Below are 19755 nucleotides of genomic sequence, written 5' to 3'. Positions count from 1 at the left end.
TATGGAAGATGAAAAAAATAGAATGAATCCTGTAGTATTGGATTGAACTTGGAGGTATTAGTGTGAAATCATGGATTTAAATATAGCCTAGAGATAGATATGTAAATAAATATTGGGGTGTGTGTGTGTGTGTGTGTGTGTGTGTGTGTATATATATATATATATATATATATAATTTTTTTTCTTTATTAGCTGAGAGAGTCTAAAAGCAATGACACCCAAGAAACAACGGGCACACCTAGCACTCAGATCTTGGTTTCTAAAAACTCAAAGGAATCAAGGCTCCTTGGAGAAATGGCTGAATGCAAGGCTGGGACAGGAAAAGAATGAGGTGAATCTGGAATATTCTGCTATGCCAGAAAGTAAGAAACTGTTCAAAGCTTGTTGGGGGCATGTCAAAAGGAAGCAGGAGGCATCTTTAAGGGGTACCCACTTGGCCAAATCTGGGGCAATTTGAGCTTCTTTTTCTTCTTTTCTTTTTTTTGAAACAGACTGGAGTGCAGTGGCACAATCATAGCTCACTGCAACCTTGAATTCCTGGGCCCAAGCCATCCTCTCAAATCAGCCTCCTCAATAGCACTGGGACTACAGGTGAATACCATTATGCCATGCTAATGTTTTATTTTTATATTTTTGGAGGCATGGTCTTACTATGTTGCTGAGGCTTGTCTCAAACTCCTGGCCTCAAGAATCCTCCTACTTTAACCTCCCAAGTCGCTGGGATTGCAGACACGAGCCACCATGCCCAGCGGCAAATTAAGCTTCTAAATAAATGATAGTAAAGGACTTTATCTTGTAAAATAAAATAAAAATCCATGAGTCCACACTGCTGTAAGAAATAAGGAATAAAAGGAGAAGGGGAAGGTCCTTCTTGGAATAGAAAGCAGCTAATAAATGTAGAAGCAATTATGAAATTAGAAATTTATCATTTGGCAACCATTATAGTAATAATTGTTTCTAGCAAGAATCTACTAAATCTAGTGTGTGGCATTTTAAGGAATAGCAGAATATTTATATAGTTTCAAAATATCCCCCTATAAGAAGCTTATTAATTACAAAGGGGAAAAATAGCTACTTCACAATGAGGAAACCCTGATAGATATCACTTTAAACAAGGATCAAAATTAACATCACCAGTAGTGGCACTGATGGACATCATGTGCTTCCTGATACGATGGTCAAAGAACCCAATGTCACTTGAGGGTTACTCCTGACACAAAAATGTATAACCTGAATATAATCATGAGTAAACCTCAGACAAACTGAAACTGAGGGATATGCTACAACTAGTCGATAACATCAGAAATTTCAGTGTCTTGAAACACAAAGAAAGACTGTATTTTAGGTTAAGGGAGACTAACTAAATATGACAATCGAATGCACCACATGTTTCTGTATTTCATTTGCTATATAAGACATTACTGGGACAATTAGAAAAATCTGAATGAAGTCTGTAGAGTAGATAAATAATATTGCACCAATGGTAATTTATCAGTTTTGATCATTGGACTGTGGTTATGTCAGATAATTTCTTTGTTTACAGAAAACACACACAAAAGTATTTAGGGGTAAAAGGGCATCATGCCTATGATTTATTCTCAAGTAGTCCCTCAAGATAGATACAGGTTAAGTATTCCTTATCTGAAAAGCTTGAGGCCAGAAGTGCTTCAGATTTATAATTTGATTTTGGAATATTTGCATTATACAGGTTCGGGGTCTTAAATAAAAATAACCAAAATCCAGCATGCTCCAATAAGCATTTCTTTTGAATATTGTGTTGGTTCTCAAAAAGTTTTGGATTTTGGAGCATGTTGGATTTCAGATTTTCAAATTGCAGATGTTCGATCTGTATAATAATATGCAAATGAATGGTATTTATGCTAATATGTATACATGTAATAATGTATCTGTATTATATAAGTATGTTATATATACATATGCAAGAAAGTCCTTACTTCACAGAGATATTATATATCATATTAAAAAGAAAATTGTGTAAGAGCTTAGCCCAATGTTTGATACAATATAGATGCCTAATACACCTTAGCTATTGTTATCACTATTAACACTTAGAAATCAGTTTATTCATCTCTAAATTGGGTTAATTATGCACACACACTGGGTGTGTGAGAGGATTGAATAAGATAATGCTTATAAAAGTGACATGTGAGCCCTAATGTTCTCTGAAAAAGTGAAATCACCTTTCATATAAATTTTGTAAAATTCTATGAGCACTTCTATAGTTCTTATTGTGTAGCAATATTAACTCATTTAATCTTTGTAGCAACCCTATTGAGGTAGGTACTATTATTGTCCCCATTTTATAGACAAGGCAGCTGGAGTTCAGGAAGGATAACTTACCCAACATCATATAACTAGTTTGTGGTAAATCCAGGCTTTTAGCTCAGACAGTCTGACCCTTAGAGTTTGCATTCTTAACCACTATGCTATGCAGATTGTCATTTCTTTTGCTAGTACATCATCTTAATTTATGTATTCTAACACCTTCTCCAGGATTCAAGAGGAGGCATTAGACCAGGGTCCTAGAATATTCCAGGATTTGGTGACAATTTAATGGTATCCCTCTCTATACAACTTAACATAGTGCCTTTCTTGAGTTTATATAAATGTTTATACCTTCTCTTTTCTTCTCACATTGAAGGAGACTTCCCTCTTTTGTATATCATTCTGCTACTTCCCTTACGTAAAATTATGAAGAAGTCCTCTAATATTTCTTCTTTTTCTGAATCTTCCCCAGACCTGGACATAGTGGTCCACGTGTGATACTGGATAATGATTATACACAAGAAATGGAGCATAATGTTTTCCATTTTGTTTCCAGTCCCATTTCTGAAAATGACCAGCCTTTGGTCAGTAATTTGAGAGGCTGAGCTATTAGGTAGCCTGCCTTTAACACAACTGGTACTCTCACACCTGTCCCTGGGCAAACTATTAAAATAGGACTCTGCAGTGATTTAAGGGGAGTCTAGAAATAATTTGCTTCTCTTATGCTTTTCCTTTTGTTTTCTTCAGTTAGATCTAGATTATTATTATTTTCTCAGTGATAAATAATTGATAAATAAGTGATAAATGATAAATAACTTCTGGAAAGGTGCCAATAGATACATAATAACTATTGCAATTTATAAGAAATACTGTGAAAATTAAGTTTCTGACTTACCTAAAATTTTAAAACATGAACTAAATTTTGGCAAATTTTTCCTCAAATGCTAGCTTTCGAAATCTATCTACAGTTTAGCTCTTCTCACAGTGGATTCCTCCTTTAGTTGACAAATTGGCAAATATGTGAGGCAATCATGGCTATAAGTAACAAAGCTATCGATACTTTCTCTTTTAAGCCTGTTAAGAAGCACTAGTGTTTTAACCATTTCTCTTTTAGAAAATTAGGAAATGTGACTATATGTTCACGTAAGTTTTAAAGGAATAACCAGAATAAAATAAAAGCAGCAAGAAAATGGTTAAAACGCAGACAAACACAAACACATAACAGCAGTTTGGTGGGCTGAAATGATATCTCACATTTCTCTGAGGATCTGTTTTTCATCATTTTTTTTCCTCTGTTCTTCAGTTGCATAAGCACTATTGATCTATGTTCAAGTTTAATGATTCTTTTTTCTCTACCTCAAACCTACTGTTGAATTCCTCTAGTGACTTTTAAAAATTTCAATTATACTTTTCTTTTTTTAGTATTTTGTTATTTCAATAGCTTTTGGTGTATACAAGTGGCTTTTGGTTGAAAGGGTGAATTATATAGGGGCAAATTCTGAGATTTTAGTGCACCTGTCACCTGAGTAGTGTATGTTGTACTCAGTATGTATTTTTTTTTTACCCCACATACCCCTTCCCAACCTCCCCGTTATGAGTCTCCAAAGTCCATTATATCACTCTGTATGTATGCCTTGCATACTCACAGCTTAACTTCCACTTATAAGTGGAAACATACAGTATTTGGTTTTCCATTCCTGAGTTACTTCCCTCAGAATAATGGCCTCGAGTTTCAGCACCATTGCTGCAAAAGACATTATTACATTCCTTTTTTATGGCTGAGTACTATTGCATGATGTATATATACCACATTTTCTTTATCCATTTCGATTAATGGGCACTTAATGGTTGGTTCTATATCTTTGCAATTGTGAATTGTGCTGCAATAAACACACATGTGCATGTGTCTCTTTGGTATAATGACTTATTTTCCTTTGGGTAGACACCCAGTAGTGAGATTGCTGAATTGAATGGTAGATCTACTTTTAGTTCTTTAAGAAATTTCCATACTGTTTTCCATAGAGGTTCTACTAACTTATGTTCCCACCAACAGTGTATAAGTATTCCTCTTTCACCATATCCACACCAACATCTATTGTGTTTTGACTTTTTAATAATGGGATTTTTGCAAGAATAAAGCGGCATATCACTGTGGTTTTAATTTGAATTTTCCTGATGATTAGTGATGTTGACCATTTTTCATGTTTGCTGGCCACTTGAATGTCTCCTTCTGAGAAAAGTCTGTTCATGTCCTTTGCCCACTTTTGATGGGACTATTAGTCCTTTTTCAGATGCATAGTCTGAAAATATTTTCTCCCATTCTGTGGATTGTCTGTTTACTCTGATGATTGTTTCTTTTGCTGTACAGAAACTATTTAATTTAATCAGGTCCCATTTATTTATTTTTGTTTCTGTTTCATGTGCTTTGGGGGTGTCAGTCATGAATTCTTTGCCTAAGCCAATGTCCAGAAGAGTTTTTCCAATGTTATCTTCTAGTATTTTTATGGTTTCATGTCTTAGATTTAAGTCTTTGATCCACCTTGAGTTAACTTTTCTATAAGATGAGAGATAGGGATCCAGTTTCATTCTTCTACTTGTGGCTAGCCAGTTTTCCCAACACCATTGATCAAATAGAGTGTACTTTCCTCAATTTATGCTTTTGTGTGCTTTGTCAAAGATCAGTTAGTTGTAAGTATTTGGCTTTATTTTGGGATTCTCTATTCTGTTGTATTGGTCTATGTGCCTACTTTTTTTCCACCGGAACCATGAAGTTTTGGTAACTATAGCCTTGTAGTATAACTTGATGTCTGATAATGTGCTGCCTCTAGATTTATTCTTTTTGCTTAAGATTAATTTGGCAATTTGGGCTCTTTTTTGGTTCCATATGAATTTTAGGATTTTTTTTCTAATTCTGTGAAAAACAATGTTGGTATTTTGAACAGGATTGCATTGAATCTGCAGATTGCTTCGGGGAGTATGGTCATTTTCACAATATTGATTATTGCAATCCATGAGTATAAGATGTGTTTCCATTTGTTTGTATCATGTATGATTTTTTTCAGCAGTGTTTTGTAGTTCCTCTTCTATAGATCTTTCATCTCCTTGGTTAAGTATATTCCTAGATATTTTATTTGTTTTGCAGTTGTTGTAAAAGAGATTGAGTTCTTTATTTGATTCTCAGCTTGATCATTGGTGCTGTACAACGGTGCTATCGACTTGTTTACCTTGATTTTGTAACCGGAGAGTTTACTGAATTTATTTATCAAATCTGGGAGTCTTTTGGAAGAGTCTTTAGGGTTTTCTAGGTATACGATCATATCATCAGCGAACAGTGATAGTCTGACTTCCTTTTTTTCCGATTTGGATGCCCCTTTATTTCTTTCTCTTGCCTGATTGCTCTGGCTAGAACTTCCAGTATTGTGTTGAATAGAAGTGATGAAAGTGGGCATTCTTGTATTGCTCCATTTCTCAAGGGGAATGCTTTCAACTTGTCCCCATTCAGTCTGATGTTGGCTGTGGGTTTGTCATATATGGCTTTTCTTAATTTGAGGTAAGTCCTTTTTATGCCTAGTTTGTTTTGTCATAAAGGGATGCTGGATTTTAGTAAATGCTTTCTCTGCATGTATTGAGATGATTATATGGTTTTTGTTTTTAATTCTGTTTATGTGATGTATCACATTTTTTGGCTTGTGTATGTTAAACCATCCCTGCATCCCTGGAATGAAACAAAATTGATAATGGCATATTATCTTTTTCATATGCTATTGGATCCAGCTACCTAGCATTTTGTTGAGAATTTTTGCATCTATGTTCATAAAGGATATTGATCTGTAGCTTTCTTTTTTTGTTATGTCCTTTCCTGGTTTTGGTATCAGGGTGATACTGACTTTATAGAATGATTTAGGGAGCAATCCCCTTTTCTCAACATTTTGGAATAGTTTCAGTAGAATTGGTTTCAGTTCTTCTTTGAATGTCTGGTAGAATTCAGCTGTAAAACTATCTGGCCCTTGGCTTTAAAAGAAAATTATTACCCATTCAATCTCACTGCTTGTTATTGGTGTGTTCAGAATTTCTGTTTCTTCCTGATTTCATATAGGAGGGTTGTGTATTTCCAGGAATTTATCCATTTCCTCTAGGTTTTCTAGTTTATGTACATAGAGGTGTTCATAGTAGTCTCAAACAAGCCCTGTTGTGTAGGTTGTAATGTCTCCAGTTTCATTTCTAATTGAGCTTATTCGAATCTTCTCTTTTCTTATCTTGGTAAATCTAGCTAATGGTGTACCAATTTTGTTTATATTTTCAAAGAACAAGCTTTTTGTTTCATTGATCTTTTGTATTTTTGTTTGCTTGCTTCAATTTCATTTAGTTCTGCTCTGATATTTGTTATTTCTTTTGTTCTGCTAAAGTTCAGGTTTAGTTTGTTCTTGTTTCTCTAGTTCCTTGAGGTGTGACATTAGATTGTAGATTTGTAACCTTTCAGACCTTTTGATGTAGGCCTTTAGCACTATAAACTTTCCTCATAGCACTGCTTTTGCTGTATCTCAGTGGTATTGATAACTTGTGTCACTATTATCATTCATTTTAAAGAAATATTTAATTTCCATCTTGATATCATTGATAATCCAAAAATCATTCAGGACTAGATTGTTAAATTTCCTTGTGTTTGTATAGTTTTGGAGATTCATTTCGGAGTTAATTTCTAGTTTTATTCCATTGTGGTCTGAGAAGATACTTGATATTATTTTTATTTTCTTAAATGTATTGAGACTTGTTTTGTGGCCTATCACATGGTCAATCTTGGAAAATATTCCATGTACTGATGCATAGAATATATATTCTGCATTTCTTGGGTAGAATGTTCTATAAATATCTTTTAGGTCCCTTTGTTCTAGAGTGTAGTTTAAGTCCATTGTTTCTTTGTTGACTTTCTGTCTTGGTGATCTGTCAGGAAGTTTATATTTTTTGGATCCACATTCAGCCAGGAACTAGTAGTTTAGAAGTTTCCACTCAGTTTCCAAGACAGCACAGCCTTGGGTATGCCCCTAGTCGTACAGGTTTCTAGGGATGACTGTGATATTATTTTTAGGCCTGATTTCTTGGGAGTTGCTCTTGGGTCAGAGCAGCTTATTGTTTAGCATTTGGCCAGAGGTGTGTTTAAGCCCTTTATGCCAGTGAGGCTTCCACTTTGTGTTGAGAGATCTGTGTGTGGTTTGGGGAATGCTTTCAGGTATTCATCATGTTCTGTTCTGATTGCTCCTGAGTGAGTAAAACCTATCATGTGCTTGCAGCTTTCCCAGCCCAACAGATTTGACTGTGATGCTAGGAGGGCTCTTCTTAACTATCTCTTTCTCTGATTCTTTCTATTCAACTTCTAGATACTCTGCTATTTTGCTCATGTCATAGAGTTACCAACTTCTTCTTAATTGGTCTCCACCAAGATTGCCACTGTTTTCTATAACACTCTTAGGCATGGAGTTCTTCATACTCTGTTTCATATTTAGTCTGTGGAGCTCTTCACCCTTATGGCCTGACTTTCTCCCTGGGACGAATCCCTATGACACTGGTCTAGAACTAGGGCCAGGGACCAAGGTTTTTTGGAGTGACAAACACACTCTATGAGATTGGCACAGGAGGGAGGGTGGAAACCCCTGGTCTTCTTAGCTTTCTCCACCTGGTGTGGAATCTCTGCCCTAAGAGCAACCTGGGGCAGAGATAATTCAGGTCAGGATTCTTGGCTTGCCACACCTGGGGTAGAGCTTCCATCCTACAAGGCAAGGGGGCTTGGTCAGAGACCCAGTTATCTTGGCCATACCTGCCTAGAATAGACCTTCTGCAACATGGTGTTGGGGTAATAAGAAACATCAGCATCCTGACCCTTTTGGTGTGAAATCATAGCCCCAGACAGGGAGCTTCCATAACACGAAGCTGGGAGGGGTAGATAAGACTTTCATTGTTCCCACCAAAATTTAGTAAATTTACTTGAGTGAATGTTTCTCCATTTGCTGTATGCCCTTAGGACAATATTCACTTTAAATGATTGTTTTATATAATTTTCAGCAGCTCAATTATTGTTTTGCTAGAAAGAGCATCTGCTGAGCTACTTATTCCATAATTTCAGAAGTTCTCTCTACCTTCATTTTTTTATTAGAGGGAGAAACTGAAGCCCAGAGAAATTATGAATTGCCTGTAGCATTAAAGAGGCTGAGACCAAAACCCAAATTCAATATTCTTTTCCATTATTCCCGGTGCTTCAAGTAAAATGGTCACTGGTTTACATTTCTGCTTGTGTCATAGCTGAGTAGATGTGAACCAAGTAAAGGGTTAAAATTATGGATAGATCCAATAATTCAAGTTCAAAATTGATTCATTAAAGCAATGTGTTGTCAAGTGACCTTACTGTGTCCTTGATGCTTTTACTTTTGTGCTTCACTGATCCTCCTTTTCCCTAATTTGTCTCTCCCCCAACTGTTACATATACTATAGGGGGTCCTTGGGCAGTGATGAAATTTCCACAACAATTATTTTACTGAGAAATCACACATAACTTTGAGGCTGTTTGGTGAGTATTGGCTTATCACATTTTGAACAGGTGGGCTGGTGCAGGAAATAGAATCCAGACTTTGACATCAAACTTAGTTTCAGATTATAACTTGACCACTTCCTAGTTCGGTGTTCTCAGGGCATGTTAGACAATCTGTATTAGTCTCAGTTTCTGAATCTGCAAAATGGGCATAATAAAACTTGGCAGGGTGTTGTAAGGAGTCAGTGTAGTCAGTTGGGTATAGAATCTGGCATGGAACAGGGACTCAGTTTGTAGCGGCTTCTTTTAATCTCTGTGCCATTGCTGTTAGAGAGAAGTTGGTTACTAGGTTTCACTTACTGCTCTTTTTTTTTTTTTTTTTTTTTTTTTTTGCAGATTGTTGCTTACTTTCTTATTCCCTGATGATATCTCTTAGATGTAATGTTGTTCAATTGACGCACATCCTTCACACTTCACATAATATCGTGCTTTACCTAATGTTAAATTTAGTACTTTACATAATAATAAAAGAGTGGAACTGCCTTGGGGGTAAATAGAGTCTAGATATCGGGTCATTTTTGTCCTAGTTTGTGAATTTAGGGTTTCTACTTTCATCTAGCTTCTTGCCTGTTTTTGTGACTGTCCCCTTAACCTCTGTTATCAGAGCATCTAGAAATAATGAAGAATTCACTAAATTAGTAGTCTGGAGTTCAAAGGGCAATTGCTTTATGTAAGTGTTTTAAAAGCTTATCCTCCAAAACGTAAGCAATCCAGTAAATCTGTCCAATCTAAGTGTGTTATGATTGGGATGGATTAACCTCATTCCACTAAAAGAGAAATGCAGAACTCTATGTTGCAGCCAAGGTGCACTGGTTAATGTCCATCATGGATTGACAAAGTGGTTGTTTGGTTGTAAGCTGACAGTTTGCTTTCCAAGCTCAGAATTTGTTCATGAAATTGGTATGTGCCTTAGAGTCTGCTTAGAGTGAATAAAGGATATGTGCGTATGTGTTTGCTTTGGGAGGAGGGGACTGAATGTGGCCTTGCAAGTTTGTAGAAAGGTCATGATGAGTCACCAAAGATCATAATGATAAAGAATTATGTTGTGCTTATAATGTTGAGGCCCTATTCTAAGTGCTTCATATGTTAATTAATTCACTGAATGCTGACAACATCTCTGTGAGGTAGTTATGATTATTATTCACATTTTACAGATGAGGATACTGAGGCATAGAAAAGTTAAATGACTTGCCCATGATCAAACAGGATTGGCACACAAACTAAAATGGGCCAGCTTCAAATTTGATGCTGCCAATTACTATGCTGCCTCTTGCATAATGATGTGGTGTCAGAAGCATTCAAATGGCTTTCATTACCCTTAAAGCCATATTTTTCAGCTAAGTAGCCTCAGCAGAGGCTTCCCTGTGAGCAAGCAGCAGTGTACTGCTCTTCTCAAGCCTTGTCATTGATGGTGGCAGTCTGGCTCGACAGAATATCTCCCAGTCAATGCTGGGAGGGTTCTGCTCTCCACCTCAGCAGGAGAATATGTAGGTCTGGCTCTAGGGCCTCTCATCATCAGCTCCAGAGATCAGCAGAGAGGCCACTGTGAAGGGTTGTTGATAGAGAAGTTGCAGCAGATATGGTTTGATTCTTGAGAGATCTCTTGGAAATTGTACATGGATATTTCAAGGCAAGGAGCGGAGGCTGTTATCTTAGAAGCTTCCCAGTGCAACACCGTAGTGACATCCATGAGGAAGGGAGCAGAGAAACAATATCGCCAGGGCCCAGCGGGACTGCTCTAAGGCCATGATAAGTGAGAGAGCAGCTGGCTCTCTTACTAGAATCTGGAAAAAATGTAACCATGAAAGTGAGATTCTTGAACAACATTTCCATCTGAACTGTACCTTAGGGAGAATTCATATGCCAGGTGGCCTCAAACACAAAATATGGCTGCTGACAGCATTAGGTGTTGTCTATTATCTTAGTGCATTTTCTGCTGCTATAACAGAATACCACAGACAGGGTAACTTATAAAGAACAAAAGTTTAATTGGCTCATGGGCTTGGAGGGTGAGAAGTCCAAGAGTGTGGCGCTGGCATCTGGCAAGGGTCACCCCATAGCAGAAGGGCAGAAGGTGAAAGCAAATGCAGGAGACAGAGAAAAAATAGTGGTTGAACTTATTTATTTATTTTTTTCGGGAGACCACTCCCACAATAACAGCATTAATCCACTGGTGAGGGCAGAGCCTTCATGCCTAATCACTTCTTAAAGGTTCTGCCTCTTAATAGTGTTATAATGGCAATTAAGATTCCAACATATGAGCTTTTGGGGGATACAGTCAAACCATAGCACCTACATGAATGGGTCTGTAAGCATAGGATACATTCTCTTTGTGTTGAATTTATTCCCAAGGCTAGTCGCTCATTTGTTACTTTTCAAAGTATTTTTTTGATGTAATGTAGGCCCCTGAAATGAATAACTAACCAAATGATTAACCACAGGACTCAACATCAACATAGGCACATTATGATGCTTTGTAACATCTCTCAATGAGAGATTTTGTCTGACATTTTCCCTATTGCAGGAGGGCTGGAGAAGAAAAAATACTCAGAAAATCTGTCCTAAATTCAATAATCAGCAATTGTACTAAAACAATTTAAGAAGAGGTATTTTCTACCTCTATCCTCAGCCTCATAGGAGACATTTGTTCTTTTGTCTCCCCAATGGGGAGCATCTTTCCTAAGAGGATATGATATCTTACGTCTTTAGGAGAAAGGGAGAAAAAAAATATGTAATAAGCTAGAGTTACACATATCTAAGATGTTATTCTCAGTTGTTAATTCAATCAATGGACTTATCCAGCTTTTTGTCTAATCGAACGAAGGCATTTGATACCTTGTCTATATTCAAATTGATTTACTCTTACAAACTAATAGGCGCAAATCACTGCTCAAAATGGATTGATTGATACCATACCCTAGAGTCTGCTAACTCTTAAGATCCCCTGCAGTGGAATTCCAAAGGGTATAAAAAGGAAGTAAAGGAGCTGTTGCAACTCCTGCCCTACAGAGGAGGAGAAAGAGCCCACTTTCACTCGGCTCTGTGTTGCCAGGACCAAAAACGACCTTGTTTATGTTCTCTTGCTTCCATTGCCTGCATCCTATTCTTTATGTCCCTATGCCTCCTTCTCTTCTTCTGTTTCCTTTCTTTCCCTTTTCTCTACTGTCCTGTTTTGTCCTCTTGATTTTCTTCTTTTCCCTTGACTTTTCATTTTGACTTTTCCCTTATTGTCATGACAAAATTCAATTTGCGTTTTTCTAGTGGGTAACAATGCTGAACATATTTTCATGGCTTATTTGCCATCCTTTTGTCCTGTTTGCCCATCTTTGGATTGGGTTGTTTGTTTTCTTTTGGTGGAGCTTGAGATATATAGATATAGGTATATATTATGGATATAAGTCCCTTGGCAAGTTATTTCATTTACAATTATTTCCTTACCATCTGTGGATTTCATTTTAATTCTCTTAACATCTTATTTTAGGGCCGGGCGTAGTGGCTCACTCCTGTAATCCCAACACTTTGGGTGGCCAAGGTGGACGGATCACTTGAGTTCAGGAATTCAAGACCAGCCTGGCCTACATGGTAAAACCCCGTCTCTACTAAAAATACAAAAATTAGCCCAGCGTGGTAGCACATGCCTATAATCCCAGCTACTTGGGAGGCTGAGTCATGAGAATCGCCTCAACCCAGCAGGTGTAGGTTGTAGTGATTCGAGATCGTGCCACTGCACTCCAGCCTGGGTGACAGAGTGAGACTCTGCCTCAAAAAAAAAAAAAAAAAAAGAGTTTATTTTGAAAAGCAGAAGTAGGCCAGGCGGTGGCTCACACCTGTAATCCCAACACTCTGGGAGGCCAAGGCAGATTCACAGGCCGTGAGATCGAGACCGTCCTACACGGTGAAACCCCCGTCCCTACTAAAATACAAAAAAATTAGCCGGGCGTGGTGGTGGTGGGTGCCTGTAGTCCCAGCTACTCGGAAGGCTGAGGCAGGAGAATGGCGTGAACCTGGGAGGCGGAGTTTGCAGGGAGCCGAGATCGCGCCACTGCACTCCAGCCTGGGTGACAGAGTGAGACTCTAGAAAAAAGAAAAGCAAAAGTTTTAGATTTCTGCGAAGTCTGATTTATGTAATTTGTTATTTTATGGCTTATGCTTTTTGGTGTTGTACCTGGAAATCTTTGCCTAACCAAGGTCTCAATGAATTTCTCCTATATTTCCTGATGAAAGTTTTATACTTTTAGGTTTTACAATCATGTCAATGAGTTATTTCGAGTTATTTTTTGTGTATGGTGCAAGGTATGAATAAAAGTTCATTTTTTGCATATAGATATCCAATTGTTCCAGCTCCATTTATGGAAAAGTCTATTATTTATCCAGTGAATTGCCTTTGCAACTCTGTCAACAATCAGTTGAACATATGTGTAAGTATATTTCTGGACACTCTGTTATGCTCTATCAGTTTATTTGTCTGTCTTTATGCCAATACCACACTTTTTAGCTCATGGTAGGTTTATATTAAAACTTTAAAACAGGTAGTGTTAACACTCCAACTTTGTTCTTCTTTTTAAAAGTTATTTTGAATATTCTAGGTCCTGTGCAATGTCATGTGTATTGTAAAGCAGCTTGTCAAACACTACACAAAGTCTGCTGGGATTTTGACTGGGATCACACTAAATCCACAGACAAATTTTGAGATATTTGACATCTTAACAAAATAGAGTCTTCTAATTCATGAATATATCTCCCCATGTATCTAGATCTTCTTTAATTTTGCTCAGCAATATTTTCAATTTCAGTGTGAGATTTTAAAGAAAATTGTGGGTATGTAGTAGGTGTATGTATTTGTGGGTTACATGAAATGTTTTTATATAGGCATGCAATGCATAATAATTACATCATGGAGAATGGGGTATCCAGCCCCTCAAGCATTTATCCTTTGAGTTATAAACAGTCCAGTTACACTCTTTTTGTGATTTGACAATGTACAGTTCATTTTGTTTACTGTAGTCACCCTGTTGTGTTACCAAATACTAGGTCTTATTCATTCTTTCTAACTATGGAGTTGGTGGGGCAAGAAAGGAGGGTTATTGGGTTCCATGTTATATTATCCCTAAGTATTTTGTATTTTTGATGCTGACATATGTGGCATTTAAAATTTTTAATCTCATATTATTTGCTACTGATATATAGAAAGCTACTTGTTTTGTATATTGATTTTGTATTCTGAATTCTTAACAATCTCACTTATCAGCTCCAGTAGCTTTTGTAGATTCCATTACATTTTCTACATAAATGATTATGTCATAGGAAAATAAAGACAGTTTGCTTCCTCCTTTCTAATATGTACACATTTAATGTCCTTTTCTTGCTTATTGCACTGAAGAGAACTTCCAGTGCAATATTGAATAGAAGTGATAAGTGTACATATTTTGCATTCTTCCTGGTCATAGGAATAAATATTCAGTCTCTCACCATCAATTATGATGTTAGCTGTAGGTTTTTGACGTATGCCCTTTTTCAGGTTGAGGAAGTTCCTTTCTATTCTTAGTTTGATCATTGTTTCAATGAAGAATGGATGTTGGATTTTGGCAAAAGCTTTTTCTGAATATTTTGAAATGATAATACGATATTTCATTTTTCAATAGGGTGAATTACATCAGGTATTATTGTCACCCAGGCTGGAGTGCAATGGCGTGATCTAGGCTCACTGCAACATTCACCCCCCAGGTTCAAGTGATTCTCCCACTTAGCCTCCCGAGTAGCTGTGATTCAGGCACCCGCCATAATGCCCAGCTAATTTTTGTATTTTTATAGAGACAGTGTTTCACCATGTTGGCCATCATGGTCTTGAACTCCTAACCTAAGGTGATCCGCCTGCCTTGGCCTCCCAAAGTGCTGGGATTACAAGTGTGAGCCACTGCCCCCAGTCTTAATTTTTAAATTTTAAACTAATTTTGCATTTCTGGGATAAATTCCACTTGGTCATGATGTAACATCCTTTTAAAAATAAACATATTGTTGGATTTAATTTGCTAATATTTTATACGTTTATATTTATGTTCATGAGAGATACTGACTTGTGCATTTTTTTTTGTAATGCCTTTGACTGATTTTGATATTAAGGCAACAATGGTCTCTTATAATTACTTGAGAAGCGTTTCCTTTCTTCAATTTTATGGGGAGTTTATGTATAATTGGTACTGTTTCCTCTTTAAATGTTTGGTAAAATTCACAAGGTCTCTTTCTGGAGGGTTCTGGAGGGTTTTATTTGTGGGAAGATTTTTTAAACTAAAAGTTCAATTTATTTTATGGCTATAGGGCTATTGAGATTACGCATTTATCCTTGAAAAAGCTTTTGGTACTTTGTGGATTTAAGGGACTTGTTTACTTCATCTTACCTGTCAAATTTATTGAAATAAAATTGTTCATAATGTTTTCTTATTATGCTACTATTATATGTAGTGATATCATCTTTAGTAATATCATCTCATTCTCTATATTAATAATTTTTGTCTTGTTTCTTTTTTTCCTAATCAGTCTGGCTAGAGATTTGTCAATTTTATATTCTCACAGAACCAGGTTTAGGTTGCATCCACTATTTTCCCCATTGTTTTTCTGTTTTCTATTTTATTGATTGAAACTTGTATCTTTATTATTTCCTTTTTTCTATCTACTTTGTTTTAATTTGTTCTTTTTTCTAGTTTCTTAAGCTGGAACCTAAGGGCATTGACTTGACACCTTCCCTCTTGTCTAATGTGTGCATTTAGTGCAATAAGCATCCCCTTATTTTTTAGTGGCATCCCACAAATTTTGATATGTAGTGTTTTTATTTTCTTTCAGTTAAAAATAGTTTCAAATTTCTCTTTTGAATTCAAAGAATAATTTATACCACAGTCCTCATTGTAGTCCATTTGGGCTGCTCCAGCAAAAAGACCATAGACTTGGTATCTTAAAAACAATAGAAAATTGTTTCCTATAGTTCTGGAAGCTGGGATCAAGTTACCCACAGAATTAGTGTCTGGTGAGGGCCTGCTTCCTGGCTTACAGATGGCAGTCTTCTTGCTGTGTCTTAACATGGTGGAAGGTGTCAAGGGAGCTCGTCCCTTTTATCAGAGCACAAATCCTATTATGAGAGCTCTGCCCTAATCACCTCCCAAAAGCACCACTTCCAAATACCCTCACGTTGTGGGTTAGGTTGTGGCATATGAATTCTGGGAAGACACAAACATTCAGTGTATAATAGTTCACCTGTAAGAGAAGCATAAGATAACAAAACGGGCAGTGTCTTCAAAATATACAAATAGAAGTTTCACAATGGTGCTAGGTCAGGGGTCTAAAGTTCGATCTAATCCCATCATTTCTTTGCTCAGAAAACTTCTGTGATATCCCAATGCCTCTGAAATAAAGCTCGAATTAATTTTGCTTCAAAAATTTGAGCCTCTTGAGATCTGGCACCAGCTCAGCTTTCTAGCCTTACTTCCCACAAGTCATGCTCACTTGACTAAACTGTTTTAGCTAAATAGTCCCTTCATGTGCCCTGTGATTTTCCATGTTGCTTTCTTCATATTTTTCTCTCTAAATGAACTAACCCATCATCACTACTATCCAATCAAAATGCCCATCTCAAATGTCACTTTTCCCAGGAAGTGTTCCCAAATTATATTTGTCTGAGGCCATCTTTTCTTCCTCTGAATTTCTGTAGCACCTTTGTTAGTTTTCTGTTGCTTCCATAACAAATTACCACAAATTCAGTAGCTTTAAACAATACGAACTTATACCCCTACAGTTCTGTAGGTCAGAAGTCCAAGTACGCTAGGATGGTTTTGCTGCTCCAAGATTCACAAGGTTGAAATGAAGATGTTTGCCAGCTGGACTCTTAATTGGAGAATTCTCTTCCAAGATCATTCAAGTTATTGGTGGCATTCAGTTCCTTATGGTTTTAGGACTAAGGTTCCCATTTCTTGCTGGCTGTCATCTGAGGGCCTCCTTAGCTCATTAAAGCCTCTTCATTTCTTGCATGTGGGCCACTATATCACAGAGCAAACAATGACGTATCTAATCCTTATCATGCATGAGATCTCTCTGACTTTCCATTCTACTGTATCTCTCTTCTGCCAGCCAAAGTTCTCTGCTTTTAAGGGTTTATGTAATTTAATTGGTTCTACCCAGATATATCAAGATGATCTCCTATTTCAATGTCCAGGATCTTATTTACATCTGCAAAGTACTTTTTTGCTATGTAAGACAACATATTCACAGGATCATTGGAGGGGCCTTTCTGCCTGCCACACAACTCTGCTTGAAACTTATTTTCTACCTTGCATTTCAGCTGTTTGCATGTATGTCTTAACTCCTTTTCTAGACTGTAAGACCCTGGAGAACAGAAAGTGCAACTTATTCGTCACTGTATTACAAAAAAGGCCTAGGACTGGTATGTAGTAAATAATCATAAGATGCTAGCTAAGGGAATGAAATATAATGATCCTCTACAAAAGCTCTGATTTACATATAGCATTCACTCTTAACTTATCGGAGAGATATCTGGGTGGCCAAAGAACTAATGAGTAAGACCTATGATGTTTATTTAGGTGAGGCAGGAACTGAAATGTGTTTTGGTCTTAATTATAAAGCAGATTATTTTGGTTTTGGGTTTTGCTCCCCATTTTATTGTTTCTGACGGCATTTCAGTTAATTATCCTGAATTTCGCAGGTATACCATAATACATACTTTAAAAATTTTTATTTATAATTTTTGTGAGTACACAGTAGGTGTATATGTTTATGGGGTATGTGAGATATTTTCACACAGGCATGCAATGGATGATAATCACTTCAGCATAAATGGGGTGTCCATCACCTCAAGCATTTATCCTTTGTGTTACAAAACATCCAATTATATTCTTACAGTTATTTTAAAATATACAATTAAATTATTATTGACTATAGACACCCTGTTTGGCTATCAAATAGTAGGTTTTATTCATTCTTTCTATTTTTGTACCCATTAACCATCCTAATATCCTCCCCACCCCACCACCCTTCCCAGCCTCTGATAACCATCCTTCTACTATCCATGAGTTCAATTGTTCTAACTTTTAGCTCCCACAAATAAGTGAGAACACGTCGTTTGTCTTTCCATACCTGGCTTATTTCACTTAACGTAATGATCTCCAGTTCCATCCATGTTCTTGCAAATTACATAATCTCATTTTTTTTTTATGACTGAATAGTATTCCATTGTATGTAAGTGCCCCGTTTTCTTTATTCATTTGTATGTTGATGGACACTTAGATTGCTTCCAAATCTTGGCTATTGTGAATAGTTTTGCAATAAATGGGAGTGCAGATATCTCTTTGATATACTAATTACCTTTATTTAGGGTATATACCTAGAAGTAGGATTGCTGGATCAGATGGTAATGCTATTTTTAGTTTTTTGGAAGCTCCAAACTGTTTACCTTAGCAGCTGTACTAATTTACCTTCCCACCAACAGTGTACGAGGGTTCTCTTTTCTCCACATCTTCACCAGCATTTGTTGTTGCCTTTCGGATGTAAGCCATTTTTACTGCAGTGAGATTATATCTCATTGTGGTAATGAAAACAACCCCATTCTTTGGATTGTCTCTTCACTTTGTTGATTGTTTCCTTAGCTGTGCAAAGGAGTTAGTTGTGGGAAGATTTTAGGACTCCTTTAAATAGAACATTCCCAAGACAGTACTCTAAGTGTTTTTTCAATAAAACCTTAATAGATGGTCTCTGACTCCATGTGTGGAAGATACCATCATAGGTTAGGAAATTGACACAAGTGTAACAAAGAGTTTTGAAAGTTCTAGCTTATAGCTTACTGATTCCAGGCACCAGTGGGCAATAAAAAAGCTAGGCCTTCTGATTTCACTATCATTGATTTTGATTCGTGTATTTTAGGACTGCTCTAAGAGGAAGAAGAGTGTTCCTGAATAAATTATTAGATTTCTCCAGGATGAAAGGAAAAATCCTAATGGGCAATATAACTGTTTTCTTTCAGAAATTTAGATTTCCGGTAAAAGTGATTTTATGCTAAGGTAACCAAAGACTCTGATATTTTTATTAAAAATTGTATATATACATATACATACATATATACATGTATGTATGATTTGCAATATAAAAATACCAAATTCCAGGCTCCTTAATATGCCTTAACAGTTCCAGTAGTATTAGACATCATGATGTGCAGTAAACATAATACAGAGGATATTTATGTCTCATTTTATTTTATGTCATCACATCCTGTTTACATTATTCTTTGATGTTCTCATAAGATATAGACTATTTTCAAATACTCTTGTCAATGGCATTTTGTAAAGGAAAAGCCAACATTCTAGGAAATCACCATTGTATTTGGAGTTGTAAGAATGTTATAATATGTTATGACTATTTGCTTCATATACAAAAACTTCTGTATCTTTTTTTTCTTTTTAAAAAAATTTTTAAAATTATACTATAAGTTCTAGGGTACATGTGCACAACGTGCAGGTTTGTTACATATGTATACATGTGCCATGTTGGTGTGCTGCACCCATTAACTCATCATTTACATTAGGTATATCTCCTAATGCTATCCCTCCCACCTCCCCCCACCCCACGACAGGCCCCGGTGTGTGATGTTCCCCTTCCTGTGTCCAAGTGTTCTCATTGTTCAATTTCCACCTATGAGTGAGAACATGCAGTGTTTGGTTTTCTGTTCTTGTGATAGTTTGCTGAGAATGATGGCTTCCAGCTGCATCCACGTCCCTACAAAGGACATGAACTCATCCTTTTTTTATGGCTGCATAGTATTCCATGGTGTATCTGTGCCACGTTTTCTTAATCCAGTCTGTCATTGATGGACATTTGGGTTGATTCCAAGTCTT

Source organism: Papio anubis, chromosome X (genome assembly GCF_008728515.1).
Source record: "Papio anubis isolate 15944 chromosome X, Panubis1.0, whole genome shotgun sequence".
Classification (NCBI taxonomy): domain Eukaryota; kingdom Metazoa; phylum Chordata; class Mammalia; order Primates; family Cercopithecidae; genus Papio; species Papio anubis.
Note: the sequence above shows the minus strand (reverse complement) of the source record.